This window comes from Tiliqua scincoides, chromosome 4, assembly GCF_035046505.1.
Source record: "Tiliqua scincoides isolate rTilSci1 chromosome 4, rTilSci1.hap2, whole genome shotgun sequence".
Classification (NCBI taxonomy): domain Eukaryota; kingdom Metazoa; phylum Chordata; class Lepidosauria; order Squamata; family Scincidae; genus Tiliqua; species Tiliqua scincoides.
The window spans coordinates 133,619,377-133,637,473 of NC_089824.1; the positions used below are offsets into that span (position 1 = coordinate 133,619,377).

Sequence of the window (18,097 nt, forward strand, 5' to 3'; positions counted from 1 at the left end):
ATGATGACAGATTGGGAGGGCAAACACACAAAAAGTCAAAGGGAAGCTTCACCTACCACAACTCACCCTGTCCAGCCCCTCTCTGCCCTCCTGAGTCTCACCTCTTCCTCCTTCTCCCACCCCACTTCATTTCCTCAGACAGCGCTCTTACACTTGGTGGAAGATGCCTGAGCAAGGAGGCCAGATTTCCCAGGCTGACTCATTGGTGGACTAAAGGAAGAAGGAATGCTGGCAAAGCGACAGGTGAAGCAGAGTTACACAGGCAGTGATTGCCACTTGTTCCTCTATGAGCAGGTTCAACAATGCGCTTTTTGAAACCAGGTAGCACAACAAGATCCAAGATGCAGAATTGAACACACACCCTAACCCCATCCTCCATGCCCCCTTTCCCCATCTCAAGCGCTGCTTGTGGCAGCCCAGTGAGCTTCAATGCAGGAAAACTCTCAACAGCTGGTAAGGATTTCCGGTCATGTTGGATAAGGAAAACAGAGTTTCACACTAAAAAAAAAACATTAGTGAAATACACTAATTCAAAGGCTTATCACACGACTATGCTGCTAGCCAGATATGCGGAAAATGCGCAGGAAGATTGACCACACTATTTTAAAAAACTGCTCCTAAGTTAGGTTTCAGTATTAACTAAGCAAGTGTACTCTTCCAAAAATGTCTAAATCAAACATATGTAAAACAAGAGGCAACAGTAATCACTTCTAGGCTAAACACTCTTTTTGAAGGCACAACTCAGTGGCAGAGAGAATGAGCTGGGAAGTCAGTCACACTCTCACTAGGTAAGCCAAACTTCAGGCAAGCCATTATCCTTTCGTCATCCTCATCCCCCAGCCTGGAAAATGGGGATAATACTGCAGACAACTTCTGATGATTAGAGGTCACTGATGAGCTTCTCTTGAGCTGAATCATGAATCAAAAAACCTTTGTCAAGAAACTACTTAGCGTAAAACACTGGAAAACACCAACAAAAAAGAACACCAATCCTAGCAGCTGTCCTGTCTGTGTGTGTGAATAAATAACACTGCCTTGCTTTACCTGTTGGAAGGATTATAGAGATAACGTAGCTGAAGCACTTTGAAGATTTGACATGCATTATATAAAAAGCTAAGTATTATTTCTATAATCCCACTTTAATGCCTCATACTTCTGGTGAGTCTCTAGTCACCTTTAACAAGCAAAGTATTTGGATGCTTGTTAGTTTTTTTTTGGGGGGGGGGGGCGACACATACTGCACATGGAGTAGTAAGTTTGGCCTTCACATTGCAGGGAGAATACTTGCTCCATAAGTTATTCTACGTGGACCACTCTTAGAGGTCATTCAGACATGATGCCCAGCCATGGTTCAGTGCCACACGAATGAACGTTGGGATCGAATGCTGCCCACTTCCTTCCTCTTTGCAAGTAACCCTGTTTGCAGCAAATAAGAGTTTGCTGTTTCATGGTTTGTGAAATCCAGGATAAAACCCTAGCTTGCAGACAGGTACAAACCACATTTTCCCTACTTGAACAAAACAGCAAACTATCATTTGGTGAACAAAAAGATCAGAAATTCCTAACTCTGCAAGTGAAGGAAGGAATGTGGATGGTTCAGGCTTCTTAAGCCATTTCTGCCCATCGTTGCATATATGCAACAGGGACTGAATATGCAGACCTGTGGGCCAGGCAAAAATGGGCTACAGCTGGAATCATCTAATACAGGCATACTTTGACTTTCATTCACTTGACTTTCATCATTTTGCTCTTCCAACTGATTTCAATTATAAGGACATTTCAAATTTCATCCACATGCTTTCCTCTTTCATCCAATTTCATCCACATGTTGTAGTTATTTAGGGTTTTTTGCTGGCCAAAATAAATTTGCAAGCTAAATAAAGCTATGGTCAGACATTCATCCATTTTTGACTTTCATCCATGCTCTGGTCCCTAACCAAATGAAAGTGCAAGGTATTGCTGTACTAAGAGGGATACCTTGGTGGATCAATGCAAAGAGGACACCTTCAGAGGAGATCTCAGCAAGCTTGGAACAGTCAAGATGGTAAAAAAAAAAAAAGCAAGTTTCAATTCAGAATAAAGCCAAGAAATTCAAATTTTGGAGATACCTTATAACAACGTGCATCGAAATATGAACTGCACAGGTCCTTGTTTTATACCCTTCCCACAAAGTAGAATGAACCAAAACTATTTTCAGTATGATTGCTGGGGAACCAACACTGAACAAACATTCCATCAAATGTGTGCCTTATATTTAAACGAGGAAAGAAAAAAATGGATTAAATTAAGAATTGACCAGGAAGCCATTTTAACAGGCTAGCACATGTACAGATTATTAGGTGGTGTCATTATGCATCTTTTACCAAATAATCTCCCTCTCTCTTTTTTATTATTGAGCTGGCTCACAAATAACAGCTGTTGAAAATGTCAAATGTTAATGAGGCAGGGCAATGCAAACTTGAATTTGTGGCATTGGGTGGGGAGGGAGAGGAGAGTGCTGTGAATATGCCAGTATAGACAGACTCTTATAACAACACCATCTTCCAATTCTCAGAGCACTCTGCAGACTAAAGTGCATCAGGCTGCCATTAATCCCACTTATCACTCTGACAGCTCAGTAATTACACTACTGCTATAGCCCAGGTACTGCAGTTGTAATAAAATATCAACCGCTGTGCAGGATGCATGCTGGTGAGATGTTTTATTAAACTTGGAGGGGGGGTTGATCATCAAGTGACATTAGTGTTGACCTATTTTTTCTATTTGACAATAAATTATCCTTTGACCATGCCATAATAGATACTACAGAGTGCATATCTACCCAGCAAAAAAGGTACGGCATCCCAAAGAACCAGGCAAGTGGCATAAAAATAAGATGGTACAGAAAGCACGTGAGAATGTTATTACCTAAATGGCTTTAAATGATTGAGACTGTGAGAAATCACAGACATGGCTCCGTACTTAGGGAGAATATGCCAACAATTACTATAAAACACCATTCAACATAAATTGTCCCATACAAGCCACATTAACAAAAATTACACTTCATTTTGAATTTCTTCTTCTGGGGTCATCCTCTGCATGGCAAACTGACTTCATTGTTAAGCACTTGAACTAAATCATATCTTTAAACTCATCAAGGCACTATTAAGTTTCTGGGTTGTTGTTGTTTTTTTAAAGTCTCACAACAACTTTGAAAAGGAGCAACGTACTTTCATTTTTTGTAGTGTTGTTTAATGGGAAATTGTGCAGGTAGCTTGGTGAGAATCCATATTCGCATCGATACGTTCCATCTTCCTTTGGCCTACCTAAAAGATTTTCACTTTGAACAATAATTTACCTTGGACAGAGCCATGTAATGTTCTGGCATCCTTTCTATAAAGATAGCTGTGCACAGGACTGGGGGGAGGGCATCATTTTTCTCCAGAAATTAAGTTCCACCATCAATACCATTCTGCTTAATATTCTATCTATTCTAATATTCTACCTTGTTTTAGTCTTCTGTAGAAGGTGCACAACAAGCACGATGGTCCTGATTCAGAGAAGCACATCTTTGTGGGTTTCCAAAGTCATATCAGCTCTATCAACATCCCCACAAATCACACACACACACACACACACACACACACACACACACACACACACACACACACACCCCAAAACACACACCACAGCTCTGCAAAATGGCAGCTGAGTGAGGTTGGAAAGCAGTGAAGGAAGCTGCATCTCGTACATTTCGTGCTCTGGTTCCATGTACACCCTGTGAATACTCATGTTGCTGTTTCCAAACAAAGAAAGGTGTGCGGAAAGGCAGAATAATACTTTTAAAAAATAAATAAAAATATGATTAACTGCATCAACAAGTAACATTATCCCAGACCCCAGAAAAGCTATTTCTTTCTCCCTGTTCCCACGTAACTCTAAGAAGCACCATGCACATGGATGAAGCTGTAACACACTACTTTTCAGAATAGAATCCTCCTTCAAAAATCTTCCTTACTGCAGGGCCAATACAGTATGGAAGAACAGAAGCAGCATACACGATTACCTAAATTAGAGTCATGAGGACACAGCCTACATCAACCTGGAGGCACATGAAAAACCCCTTCATGTTAAAAACTCTGACAAATCCTTACTTGCTGCTCCTGTGTAAAACCAGTCAGGTCTCAAGCTGCTGGATGCTCACAGTCACAATTTACTTCCTCGGTCCCTAGTCATGTCAATCTCTCTTCTCCTCAACTTCTGGAAATCATTTATGTCTGCCATGAAAAAGGCAATGACGTCTGAGCTAGTGATGCCGTCTGACCACCTAAATTCACCACAGATTTTTGGAAGTTTCTTCTTAGATGAGGCACCTGGGGAATTTCAGGAGAAACTGAGTTACCATAAGACTAGCAACATTTCTCGAAGAGGCTTCACACATCCACTAACCAGCCCTTGAGTCCGGCATACTCGCTACCACATGGCTTTATGATGCCTTACAAAACAGCTTCGCATAATATTCACAGTATTGTCATATTTACTATTTTATTGTCTTTAGTGATCACTGTATTTTAATTATATTGTTACTTGTCATGATATGAATTCTGAGAAAGCGGGATATAAATCCCTAAAATAAATAAGCTGTTCCTTATGTACTAATATTAGCGAGACCAATAATTTGTGTTAACTGAGGAGGCACGTGGATCTGGCTAGGAATCGGCCACAATAAACGAATAATCCCTCCCTAAGCTTGCATTTCTCTACAGTCATCTGTGAATGGTCTTTGCTTGGTACAGTAATGAAAGAATTGTGGGACCTATATGACATTTGAAAGGGGTGGGGGAGAGGAAAGAAAAAAATGCACTTTGTACTTCAATGTCCAAGTTGGGGGGACGGACGGACATGCAAACAACCTAGGCTTTCCTACACTTGTCCAAGAATGTAAAAGAGTGGTGATGGAGGAGAGTAATTCTCATCCACACTGGGGTCTTATTTTTTGATGGTGGGGTTGTGACTGTAGCTTCTGAGCGTCTGCTTCCTTTTATCCCCAACCTTTAGTGTTTCTATAAGAGACAGCAGGGAACCAGAAAGAGACAGTATGTGACAGCACTTCTTGCCCTCAAAGGAGAGAGAGAGAGAGAGAGCACGAGAATTTCACTTTTCACATGCAATCTCTAATTCCCTTCAGGATAGTGTTGTGTACTGCTCACATTTGTCTCAGACAGCTAGGATAGGATGAGGGGAGGGGGATGCAGAAAGAGTATTCCCTTCTTATATTATTTCTTTTTTCCTGTGGAACATGAAGATTTCCACTACAGTCTTGCTGAGATAAACTATTGGAGCAGCTGCATGTAACGTATGGAGAAGTGAGGACATGCAGCACTGGTCCCACCTGTCAGAATATCACACTCAGTCCTGCATAATCACATGGGCTGGAATTTCTGAACTGGTCCCCATTGTACATACATTAGCTATTACTTTCAAGTAGTATTTAAACCATACAATCAACAACGGTTCAGATACTCTGTTCCCTCAGATGACTATGCAGAGGGTACAATGGTACACTAGATATGAGGGGAAACTATGCATGCACATGTTCCTCCACATATGCTGGGGCTTGGCATTATCTGAGCTAGTCCTAAATCTACTAGGATGCCCACCTAGTAAGCTCACTTGCACTGCAAGGATGATTATTTGCCCCCATGCTCAAGTTATGTTCAAGACATATAGTACCAAAACAGCAAAAGAACTGTGATCAACAATACAAACAAAAATTCAACTTATTACTATGTAATAAGCTCAGATAGTTTCAGACTGCCTCCAGCTCTTCATCAGGAGAAATGGGAATACACTACTAAGAAAAACAGCATCAACCAATCAGCAAACGCATCACTCCCAGCGCCCTGAGTACTTGCCGAACTCCATGGGCAACCCAAACCAATGCTGGGTTTATGATGATGGATCTCACAATCTATCAGCATAAGCCCTGTTCTTGCAGCATGAAAGCCGTGCTGCCGCCACTTGCACTTCAGAGTAGCTGATGCAAACAGCCGGAGGCCCCATGTATATTCCAGCAGCATCCAGAACAGGTAAGGTGGCAGTGGGGGCGTTTGGGGGGAAAACTGGGAAAACCAGGGAAGTTCAGGGGAAGGGTCTCTTCTGCAATGGTGCATCTTATCCCCCTTTTCCAAGGCTGACATGTCCCCTGACTTTCCTCAGACATTACACCAGGAAAATAGCTGCTGAAAAGATCCATTGGAGGCCAGGTAGGCTATGGAGTGGTAAGTAAAAGGTTTTTACTTACCTGTCCTGCCCCTGCTAAGTCCTGCCACCATAGCATGCAGCATGTGCTCCATCAGTAGCGTTGCATACCACACCCTGTTAGGAGATCGGACTGGGCTGTAAGTGACACTGGGGGGAAAAATGTACTGAAGCCTGAGAAAAAATACAAAAAAGGGGGCACCTCTACTGTGGTTGCCCAAAGACCATAAAATAATTTGCCAGAAGGCTTCAGGCTGTGTTGTTCTCTGCTGGTGCTTACAAAGATCAGGAAGGCACATTTATTCAGACTAGCATTTACATGTTAGGCAAATCAGTTGCTCCTACTGTGTTTTATGGAGTTGATGCATTTAATACTAGGATTTTTTAAACTCAGATTGAATTGTTTTCCTATGATGAGACACTTCAGAGACTTCGAGAATTAGCTAATATTTAATATCAATTCATTAATTCCACATTTATGGTCAATGTGAATATTTCAGCCACAGCCCAAAGACAAACAACATGTTTTGTTTTTTGTAGTAGCTGGAAATGGAGAACGTGTAAGGAATATGGATATAGGGAAGACTGGGCTGCGGTAGAAAAATGTTCTGGGTCTCCAACAACTTTAGAAGTCATTTTGATCAACAGTATGTTGTTTCTTTAAAAAAATAATCAAACAAAACAGAATACTGAAAAACATAAAATAACAACCAAACTTGCAATATTGATCTCAAGAACAGTCAGCTTGAAACACTCATCTGAAGTCTCAGATGTTTTTAAGATGCCTCCAGTTGTATCGGTGTTTTCTTTAACTCGGGCTTCAAAAATGTTTTCGTCAAAAGACAATTAAGCAAAGTGCTCGATTTAACAGATGCACCACAAAAAACACCATTCTTGTGGTTTCCATTGTCAAACAATGAATGAAGGGAGCACAGATGATGAAGGCTACAAGGGCTAGGGAATAAGTAGCAGAGTCAGGATGACATCCAGGGTTGGGAACTAGGTGACGGCACAGAACTGTATTAAAAGAGAACAAGTATTTCCTGTTATCTCTCAACATCCAGATTTCCTCTCAAGAATCTATTTTCTATTCTTGCCTCAAGAGCCCTCAAAAGCCATGCTTTCAACACACAGTTCCTATGCCGCCTTGAACTATGTATGCATTCACTTTCCCTCCAGTCACTCCTCTGCCCCTTTCATATAGTATGGCTTTGCCGAAAATCTGTTTTTCCCTTCAGCAACTTCCCAACCCAATATTCTTCCAAGTTTTTATTCTCAGTGGATTCTGGCTCTGAAGATCCCTCTTCCTTCAGGTATTGCCTCTCGCTCTCTCTCATCACTTTTGCGCCAGAGCTAAAGTCAATGGAAATGGAGAGAGCTTGCCACTAAGCAGGTAACCTAGAGCACTGTCATGAAAAAGAGAATGAACAAATGCAAGAATGTTCAACAAGAAAGCATTTTCAATGTCATCTAGTGACTCAAAGCCAGGGATACTTCTGAGGAGTTCCACCTTAGGCACAAACAATATCAGAAAGCCCGACAAAAACTGGGCCGATCCGGACCAATTCCACAAAGAGTATAGTTTTGCCTGTTAAATCTCTCCACCCCAATACCATCACTACCATACCATACACATCTCAATGGAATTAAAAATCCTTCCCCTTAGGGATCATAACAAGGTCAGAAATGCCACACTTCTCCCTTGGATTCACAGCTTCCAAAATAACAGTTTCCATTGCTTCTGCATGTTTTTTTAATAATATGCTCTTTTTGAAATATTTTATTTGCTATATTTGTATTTGCTATTGGTTTGTGAACTTTGGCAGTCTTTGCTGTGGAGCACCTTGGAAGTCTTTGAAAGAGAATGCCAACTCAAAATTAAATAGTATATAAAATATAGTATTTTTCAGAACAGTTTGGAAACGTTAACCTCCCAGCACAATGCCGTTTTCACCCAGCTGCATCTTGCATTTCAATGCTATAAGCTAAGTGAAGGCAGGACCTTTCCGTTCATTTGCACCATGAATCACTGGAAGTACCTCTAACGTGCCACCGAAGCTGTTTGCACTGTGTTTTGGTCCCGCACAAATCATGTTCGCAAACAGGTACATGACATTATTGGTGAGTGAAAATGGTTAATGCTAATGAAGAAACCAGCGGGTGGGGGGTGGGAGTGGGAGAGGAGAGCTTCTTTCAGTATGGAAAGCCATTTCTGTAAAATTTGATGCAGACACTTCAGTAGTTGTGTGAAAGAATCTGTGATTGGGCCAATTCTGTGCTTTGAGAGTGACATAAAGGCAAAGTGGGAGGATGGCAAAGAGGTGAGACATAATACTTCTGTCAAGAGGAAAAAAAGATAGATATTGTTCCAATCAAAAAGCTCCTTGGCAATTACTTCTATTGTCTGTGAACATGTCATGCCCCACCCTTATTTCCCTTTGCCCCATAAACTGGGGTAATCTGGCACTGCAACCTAGATCTTCCCATGCAATTTTCACATACCCATAACCACAACAATTTTTACATTCCCACAGCTTCTGGAGGTAATGGCACAGGACAGCAAAACTCCCATATCTTTGACTTGTGCTCTAACATAGAACTACTCAGCTCACCAGGCAAATAAAGCTACTCAGCAGCTTTCCATTAGGCCACTTTCAAGTTTCCAGGGTTCAGCCCAGAAGCATCTGTAGAGTAAGAGCCCAATTCTCTTAGGGAGACAGGGAGGAGGTGTTCCGGGGCGGAGGGAGGTGTAGGGAAGGCAGGGAGAGGGCAGGGAGAGGGCAGGGAGGAGGCGTTCCAGGGGGAGGGAGTGGGGTGGGAGGGAGACAGGACAATTCAGAGTCTCCATGTTGGGTTAGCCACTTGACATGGAGGCTCTTAATTCTAGGGCAACCTTTGCAACACCATAGAATAAAGCAGTCTCATTGCAGGGCTACTCGCTTTACCCGGGGGAAGGGAACAAAAGTCCCCTTCTCCCAAGGAGCCGTTGGTGGCTGCCTGAAGTGCGCAGGATGTGCCAGCAGCCACTTTCAGCACCGCTGCAGGCCCACATGCCAGGCAGCTCAGGATTGGGCTGTAACACACTGGGATACAGAAGAACTACGACTTTGGGAAGAAGCGCTAAAAGTTATCAAGGAAATGACTGGCTATTCGAGACTGAATGAGCAACAAAAAATTTTATTGCTGGACTTAGAAGAAGATATTGAACAAACAGATTTAGAATTAGTATTGAATCCTCTGTCTGCTACAAAGATTTGTGTGGCAAAAATATTGGAAATCTCTGGGACCACCCTTATTGACAGCCTGGATAAAAAAAATAAAAATAAAAACCTGGGACATTGCAGTATCTATGAAATTATCTTATTTTCTGCAGTTATTATTTGAAAAAAAAAAAAACAGATAGAATCTTTTTGTCCTTGTTGAAAACTAATTTACTACATATTGGAATACCAAATACCAGGATGGTATTAAGTTACAGGTCTATTTTCCACTGCAACTCTGTATTTATTATTATTATTATTATTATTATTATTATTATTATTATTATTGCTAAATAATAGAGATGTTACAGAATTACATTACAGAATAAGGACGGCAACTTTGCCAGTTGTTCCTCATGGTAAAATAAGGGGCTTAGATCAAGGCACAGAGAAAGGAAGCTCAATGGGCAAGCACTTGCCTTGTATGCAGAAAATTCAAGGTACAATACTGGTATCTTCAGATAAGGCTGGGAAAGACACAGTCCGTAAACCCTGGAAAGAGCTAGTACAGTCACTTAATACAGTCAGTGATGAGCCCTTTAGACCAATGGTCAGACTGGGCGTAACACAGCGTCCCAGGATAGCCAAATAGTTGGAAATTATGGTGACAATCGCAGAAATGGTCACTAGCGTACCTAGTGGGGTCAAGGGGGTCGGCCCATATGCAACGCCTGCAAAGGCAATGGCACCGTCTTCAACTCCCCCCCCCCCCGCCTTCCTCACCTCCAGCCCTCAAAAGGTCTTCAAAGGGCCTTAAAATGCCACTTCCGAATAGCAGAAGTGAGGTTTTAAGGCTCACCAGAAGCCTCAGAAGGCCCCCAGATGAGGTGGGGGAAAGCATTCTCCTCAGTGGGGGGCAGCATTCTGCAGTCCTGGTCCCAGGTGTCACGGTGGCAGGATCACCAGTGGAAATGGTAAATAGCTATAGGGATAGGGAACGCCTAAAGGGCACAGAGCTGAGCTTTCTAGCTCCATTCTCTATCAGGTTAGCCACTTTGAACCCAGAATTCATGACTGCTTGCTATTACAAGCATACAGGGCTACTTTTTAAAGCAGTTGCCTCTTAGTGTAATTTTGTGCAAAGGATATTTGACCTGAATAACAATGCATGAACAAAAATGCATTATCCGTGGGACATTACAATGCTCTGCAATTTGGATTTCACTAATAAAAACTCGCCTGCTGAAACCAAGTGAATCAAATTAAATGTGATTACCCAAACAGAAATGCTAAATGTGTAAATCATAATCCATGATCGTGAAAATGAACATGACCTCAAATAATCCAATTATTTTACAGGAGAAACAAATTTGGAGAACAGTCGGTCAGTTCATCCAGGCAGACAGCATCATTCATAAACCTGGAGAGTCACATTATGATGTCTTGGCCTAAGGCTTCAATCCTATACAGATATACTTGGGATAAAATACAGTGGGGCTTACTTTTGAGTAGACACGGCTAGAATTGCACTACTAATATGTAAAACCCAGTGTGAATCTACAGCAGTAATCTTGTATTAATACAAAAGCACACCTTTTTTTACAACAATATCACCATTATACTGTGACTTGCCTTACTCCAGGTCCTGGACTTGTTTACTTAGAAGAGTCGCATTGAAAGCAATGGAGTTGTCTTCCAAGTATTCACATTTAGGATTATATTTAGGTTTTTCTGATCATTAAGAAATTCTATCTGCCATTAACTGAAGCACTATTCCAGATAACCGCAATTTCTATATCACTTTTGAGTGTACCAAGTGCTTCACATGAATGCTCTTCATATCTTTGCAACAACTGAATGTCTGTATAAATATATGACTGTGGCTAAGAGAGGTGGCTTGCCAAAGGCTGCCTATGATTCATGGCAATCAAAAGAGGGACTAAGGGCACGATCCTGAAGACCACATGCCTACTCACTGCCAGTGTGCAGTATCATAAACATGCTGTAAGGCGCACCTGCAACACTTGCCACCTGGCCAGTGCGGGTGTTGGCTCAGTGCGAGGCCACACTGAGCCAGTGCTGGGCAGAGAATGGGTGACCGCTGCCCAGAGCTCCAGGCGAGTGCCAAGCAGTGGAGAGATGAGTGGGGGTGTGGAAGTAGGCGTTCTGGGGCGGTGGGAGGGTGCAGGGTGGGAGGGGGTGGGCCCAGCGAAGTGAAGCTCTGCCGGATCTGAAGCCCGTTGGCCTCCTGGTCCGACATAGGACCCCTTTACTCTGCGCTGGCTAAATAGCTGGTGCAGAGTCAAGAAACCCCATTGCAGGGTGCTTACATTACTTGGGGGGAAGGAGAACAAGTGTCCCTTTCCCCCAAGGAAGTATTGGGTGCCGCCTGCAGGTGCCCAGCATCCATAGGATGCTGCAGCAGCTATTTTAACGCCGCTACAGCCTTGGGTGCCAGGCAGCTCAGAATTGGGCTGTTATTCATTCGCAGTTCAGTCTGTCTTAGATAAAACTATGTAAAAAGTATTGTTCTGTCTTTGGTGAAAAGGTAGGCACTGTGACCATATTAGGATGGAAGGGGTACCCATGTTGAGAAAAACAGAGCGAGAGATTCAAATGTAAGGCCTAGCAGGAATTATTGGTGCAGCCGAGTATGCTCAGCTTAAACTAAAGACTATTAACGGAAGATATAATTAAAGCTGTCATGTATTGACAGATGTGATTGTATTGGTCTACTGAACCCTAATTTGGTTCGGTTTATGCATTCAGAAGAATCAAGAAGGAAAATGTGTCTTGGGTTATACCACTGCAAACTGCAGGGGAGGAACTGCATGCCTGAAAGAAACCTCCCTGGATATAGAAAGTAAGCATGTAAAAAGACATGTCGGCCTCCTCCATTATATGCCAACACTATGTGCAGTATGCAGAGAGGCTCCCCCCTATGTCCCCAGAGAATGATTCTCCATACAAGCTGTCACCTCCAGCCTTGAATTTTATTTTATTCTGGCTGGGATTTGGTGCTGGACAAGTCATGCCTCTCTGTGAGACTGATACAAGTACAGTAGACCCACCATATCCACTGATTTGGAACTCGTGGATTTGATAACCCATGAATTCTTCACTCACAGATGGACCCACTGAAGACCTCCCAGACGTAATCCGGACCTTGTTGCCTGGGAGACTTTCTGAAGCCAGCAGAAGCTGCACAAGGCCTCTGGCCGCAGAAGGGCTGCAGATGCAACCTGAACCTCATTTTGGTCACATTCAGAGAGTTCGGGTAGCCCAAGGCCAGGTGGATTCAAACATCTGCAGATTTTGGTATTTGTAGGGATTCTGGGAACAGAACCCTCACGGATAATGTACCATCCTTTAATCAAGACAGTGCCACATATATTTTGCAAGTATGCAGCAAGATATTGTGATAAACAATAACTCAATGGGTATAACATAAGAACATAAGAACATAAGAACAGCCCCACTGGATCAGGCCATAGGCCCATCTAGTCCAGCTTCCTGTATCTCACAGCGGCCCACCAAATGCCCCAGGGAGCACACCAGATAACAAGAGACCTCATACTGGTGCCCTCCCTTGCATCTGGCATTCTGACATAACCCATTTCTAAAATTAGGAGGTTGCGCATACACATCATGGCTTGTAACCCGTAATGGATTTTTCTTCCAGAAATTTGTCCAATCCCCTTTTAAAGGCGTCCAGGCAAGTCGCCATCACCACATCCTGTGGCAAAGAGTTCCACAGACCAACCAACACGCTGAGTAAAGAAATATTTTCTTTTGTCTGTTCTAACTCTCCCAACACTCAATTTTAGTGGATGTCCCCTGGTTCTGGTGTTATGTGAGAGTTTAAAGAGCATCTCCCTATCCACTCTGTCCATCCCCTGCATAATTTTGTATGTCTCAATCATGTCCCCCCTCAGGCGTCTCTTTTCTAGGCTGAAGAGGCCCAAACGCCATAGCCTTTCCTCGTAAGGAAGGTGCCCCAGCCCCTTAATCATCTTAGTCGCTCTCTTTTGCACCTTTTCTATTTCCACTATGTCTTTTTTGAGATGCGGCGAACAGAACTGGACACAATACTCCAGGTGTGGCCTTACCATCGATTTGTACAACGGCATTATAATATTAGCCATTTTATTCTCAGTACCTTTCCTAATGATCCCAAGCATAGAATTGGCCTTCTTCCAGTTTCTATTTCGTCATTCCGCACCCTGGAATTCCGTTTTCTCTTTTTCCATACGTGGGATCATGTGCACTTCCAAGACAGAAATTCTTAGCATCGACAATGTAGCTTACATACAGTTAGCTGAATTACATGTGCATCAAGGTCAGCGGATGGGAATGTTATATGTGAGGATATACTGCAGACATATGAGTGTACTCACATGTGCACACACCACACACTCACCTGGTAATGGCCATATGACATCCATTTTCGACAGACCTCATCACTACATTTTTGGATGCCTTTTGTCACGTACAGTATTTCACCGATCAAACTCAGTCATTGCAGTTCAAACCACGCTAAACCTAACAACCATTTTAAAAACATCACATTGATGCTCGCCATGAAAGTGGCCACCTCCACTCAGAAGACAGCTGTTACATGATGTTCAATATCCTTTTAATCCTCTATAGACCTTAGACAGAACGGGCTGACAGAACTGACAGTTTTTATTATAGCTTTCCTAGTACACAATAATCTTCTTTCACCTGGCCTATTCTCCCAGTAGTGTTATAAGACTTTTGACTTATATCGAGGCATCATTTCTAGCCTGCTTAGAAGAGGAGAAATTATTTTTACGTGCCACGACCCATATGCTGTGTAAATTATCTTTGGAAAATTTGGAACACCTGTTGTCTCAGTTATCTTAATGCCAGTGAAAACTCCTTAAGGACTCAATTGTGGGAGTAAAAAAAATCCCTCTCCCACAAAACATCCTCGCACTGGAGAGAGCCCACATCTTTTACAACCTATTTACAAAGATATACTGTTCTTTGCCATGCACTGCATAGCAATAGCCCATTTCCAGTCTTTCCTATTTGCAGAACGTGTTATTTAGTACTTGCATTTCGTCTATTTACCACCACAATGAGAGGCGATAAAGCCCTACAATAGCCGAAATGTAAAACAGCAACGGTACGGTATCATAGTTTAAAAATCCAGAACGGACTGATTTCATTATTGCACTACCATTACGTTTTCCTGTCCATTCTTCAAGCCCAGACATCTTGTTACAATCAGGGACATGCATAGCAATTAGAACTATTCAGCATTTTCTGTAAGTGGGAAAAAATGGGCATTTTGTAATTTCGTAAACCTCTTCTATAAAATAAGAAATTTAAATGGGGCATCAGGTGGAGCAGATGCATCACAGATGGACCACAGCTCAGTGGCAGAGCAAACAGATGGTCCTAGGTAGAACCCTGACATTTCCAGGTAGGTAGGCTGGGAAACGCCACTGTCTGAAATCTTAGAGAGCTACTATCAGACAGTATAGACAATATTTACCTCTAAGGACCAAGGTCTGATCCACAGCCCAATTCTATCCAACTTTCCAGTGCCAATGCAGCCTCAATGCAGACCCAGGTAGACCCAGGAACCTTAAGGAGGTCTCCATGACTTACCCCCCATTGCAGGAAGCAGCACAGTTGGCATAGCTGCATCAGTGCTAGAAGGTTGTATAGAACTGGCCTTCAGTATCAGGCAGATTCACTGGTCCAGCTCTTGCTACACATCATTGCCATTAGAATGGGATTCAAAAAGGGATTCAAAACTGGTAAGACATCAAAGTTAACATCCATTGACAAGATCTTATATACATATTTGGAATATGGAAATGTATTTTGCCTCCAGTGAATGCTGTGCAACTCCAAAGCCTGCATGGCTGTATGTGAACCAAAAGTTGTCTGTAAGAATCACCTTGCTACTAGTGTACATCATTTTCTTTGGGACCGAAAAGGGTTAAAATACCATGGCATTATGAGTCCATGTTTGCTACTTGCAAAATGTCACAACTCATCAGAACATTCATAACAGCTCAACAACACACTAACATCAGCTTAAATTTTATTGTGCTGGGTGGTTTTGTTCCAGCTCTAGTAGACAGAGATTGGAAGGGGAAGGACTGCAGAATAGGCTGAAACGCCAAGACAAATGAATGGTTGTCTGCTTTATATTCAGGTGTAAGGCACTCCAGAGGGAAATCACCAATCCTCGCTGGAATCAAAGAGGTTTCTTTCCGCAATTGATTTGGCCAGGGAACAAATTGCCACAGGAAATCATATTGCTCCTAAAATCGGATCATATTCAAGGTATATTGCAAGACAGAGATCCCCGATTTCCCATCATAATCAGCAAACTTTCAAAAATTCAAGGAGAGAAATAGGGATTCTAAAAAATAACATTAGCTTCACATGTATCCTGAAGTTTTGCTGCATCATCAGCCAGGGGCAGGATTGAGCCATGGCACTCACTTCAGGTAGAGATCTGTTGAACTTCCTCAATTCCTGCCTGTAGACAGTGAGGGAAAACTTTCATAATCCAGTCAGTTTTTAATGGTTGATCTCCTGTCTTAAATTAGAAATGCTGGCTCTCAGTTTCAGGACTGCTTGCTGTTTTAATAGTTCAATTAGGGTTGTTTTACTGTTTGTACTGATGGATTTTAACCTTGATTTGTTTCCTTGTATTTTAGTTTACACATATTCTTTTAGTATTTGGTACACTGCTTTGATGGCTTTTTGTCAAAAATCTGAGATACAAATACTAACTAAATACTAAATGGAACAGATGTCCATTACTTCAACACTACAGTGCTGGTAGCTGATTTCTAATTTAATTTTTGAAAGCTCTGCCTAGACGCAAACACTTAATCCACAAAACTAAAACAGAGCACCTAAAACTAGAAACTAGCCTTATTTACTGTCCAAACAAGGTGCATGCTTTAAAAAAGAGACATGAAGGAAACATTAGTAATTGTGATTTACAGACACATCTTTACAGGGTGCATGGGAGTTTGTAGATAATTCCTGGAGGCTGCTAGGGTGGGGGAGTTCTAATGGCATCTTCATCATAAGTTAGACACAACCACTATTCATTCGGCAATAAATGTTTACTTCTTAACCAGTAAAGCCTTCAGATATCTGAACCCCTAACTCAGTGGTTCCCAAACTTTTTCCAGTTTGGCAGCTCCCTTGACCTATTGTCCATGGCTCCACTTTAGGGCTAAAATCCTAGACATTATATAGGGCTGTGGGTTTTTCTCGAAGATTCTGTGGCTCCCCTGGCAGGTTTCCATGGCTCCCCAGGACGCATTGCCCTAACTTTCACAGATCCCATCACCAAAAGTTTGGTTTTGATACAAGGGTGGTGAAGACTATCTTCTATTCAGCTTTCCAGTGCTGATGAAGTCGTGTCAATATGGTATGCGCTGCATTCTGTGGTGGTGGGGGCAGTCACGGAGACCTTATCAAGTTAATGTTTGTTCCTTTACATCAGGTTTGCACTGTGGCTGCATCAGTGCTGGAAAGTTGGATAGGATTTGGGGCTCCCAAAACACACAAAACAGCTCAGCAAATGGAATGGACACTCCCGTTTTGCTTTATAATATTTAATCAAGCCATTACAAGTATTGGTGCTGTGACCACATTTCAAAAGTGTACACACACGGGGGGGGGGGGGAGAGAGACATAAATAAACTGAATAAACTAAAATATCAGCTTCCAGGCAAGTCCAGAACTCACCACTTCAATGAGTGAGGTGTTATTCTAGTCTCAAACTTCCTGGATGTTTTATTTCCAGGGTAAGTTGTGGCAGGGGAGGGAGTGAAGGAAACGGCGTGATCCCCAGGACTGCGTAGCTAACAAGGGTGGAACAGGGGTGCTTTTACTTACAGTTGGCAGCAGGACACTGCAGGAGGTATGGGGAGCCCTGCACAACCCTCCGCATTGAAACATTGAAAAAAGCAGACGCAAAGCACTTCCGCTTTGGGTAAATAACTAGGAAGTGCATTGCGCCCAATTTTTTTTCAAAGTTCTAAGCAATGGGGAGCCCTGCAGAGAGCTGCGAAGGGCTCCCCACACCTACTGCAACATCCTGCAGCCACCTGTAAGTAAAAACACCCCCCCTTCCAGCCCCATTAGCAACACAATCCTGGGGATCGCACTGCTGCCCTTGGCCCCTCCTGTGCCCATTAAAGGGATAGGGGATTTATATGAACTGGTGGTTTGTGACCCACCAGTCTGAGAACCTCTGGGTTAAATGATCCATATGACATAATTTAGAAATTGAAAGCAGGTCATGGCATTGTATGTATCCTCTCATTTCTTCTCTTTCAAATCTGTGGAATTTGCTACAAACAAGACGTAGAAATGGCCAGTAGTATAGATGACTTTTAAAGAAATGTAGGCAATTTTGTGGAGAACAAGTCTATCACTGGCTACTTGTGATGATGATGCCTTCTGGATTCAGAAGCTGTAGGCCTCTGAATACCAGCTGCAGAAGAAGCTATGCTTTCATTTCCTGCTTGTGGAGTTTCCAGAGGCAGCTGGTGAGCCACTGTGGGGAACAAGATGCTGGGCTAGATGGGCCTTTGACCTAATCTGGCAGGGCCTTTCTTTATGTTCTTGTATGTTCACATTCT

General features: G+C 42.6%; 1 protein-coding gene across 5 annotated transcripts in view; it reads right to left on the reverse strand.

Annotated features, from left to right (window-relative positions):
• The window catches only part of DPYD (dihydropyrimidine dehydrogenase), a 533,115-nt gene that overhangs the window by 389,874 nt on the left and 125,144 nt on the right, over positions 1-18,097 (reverse strand). The window lies entirely within an intron of this gene.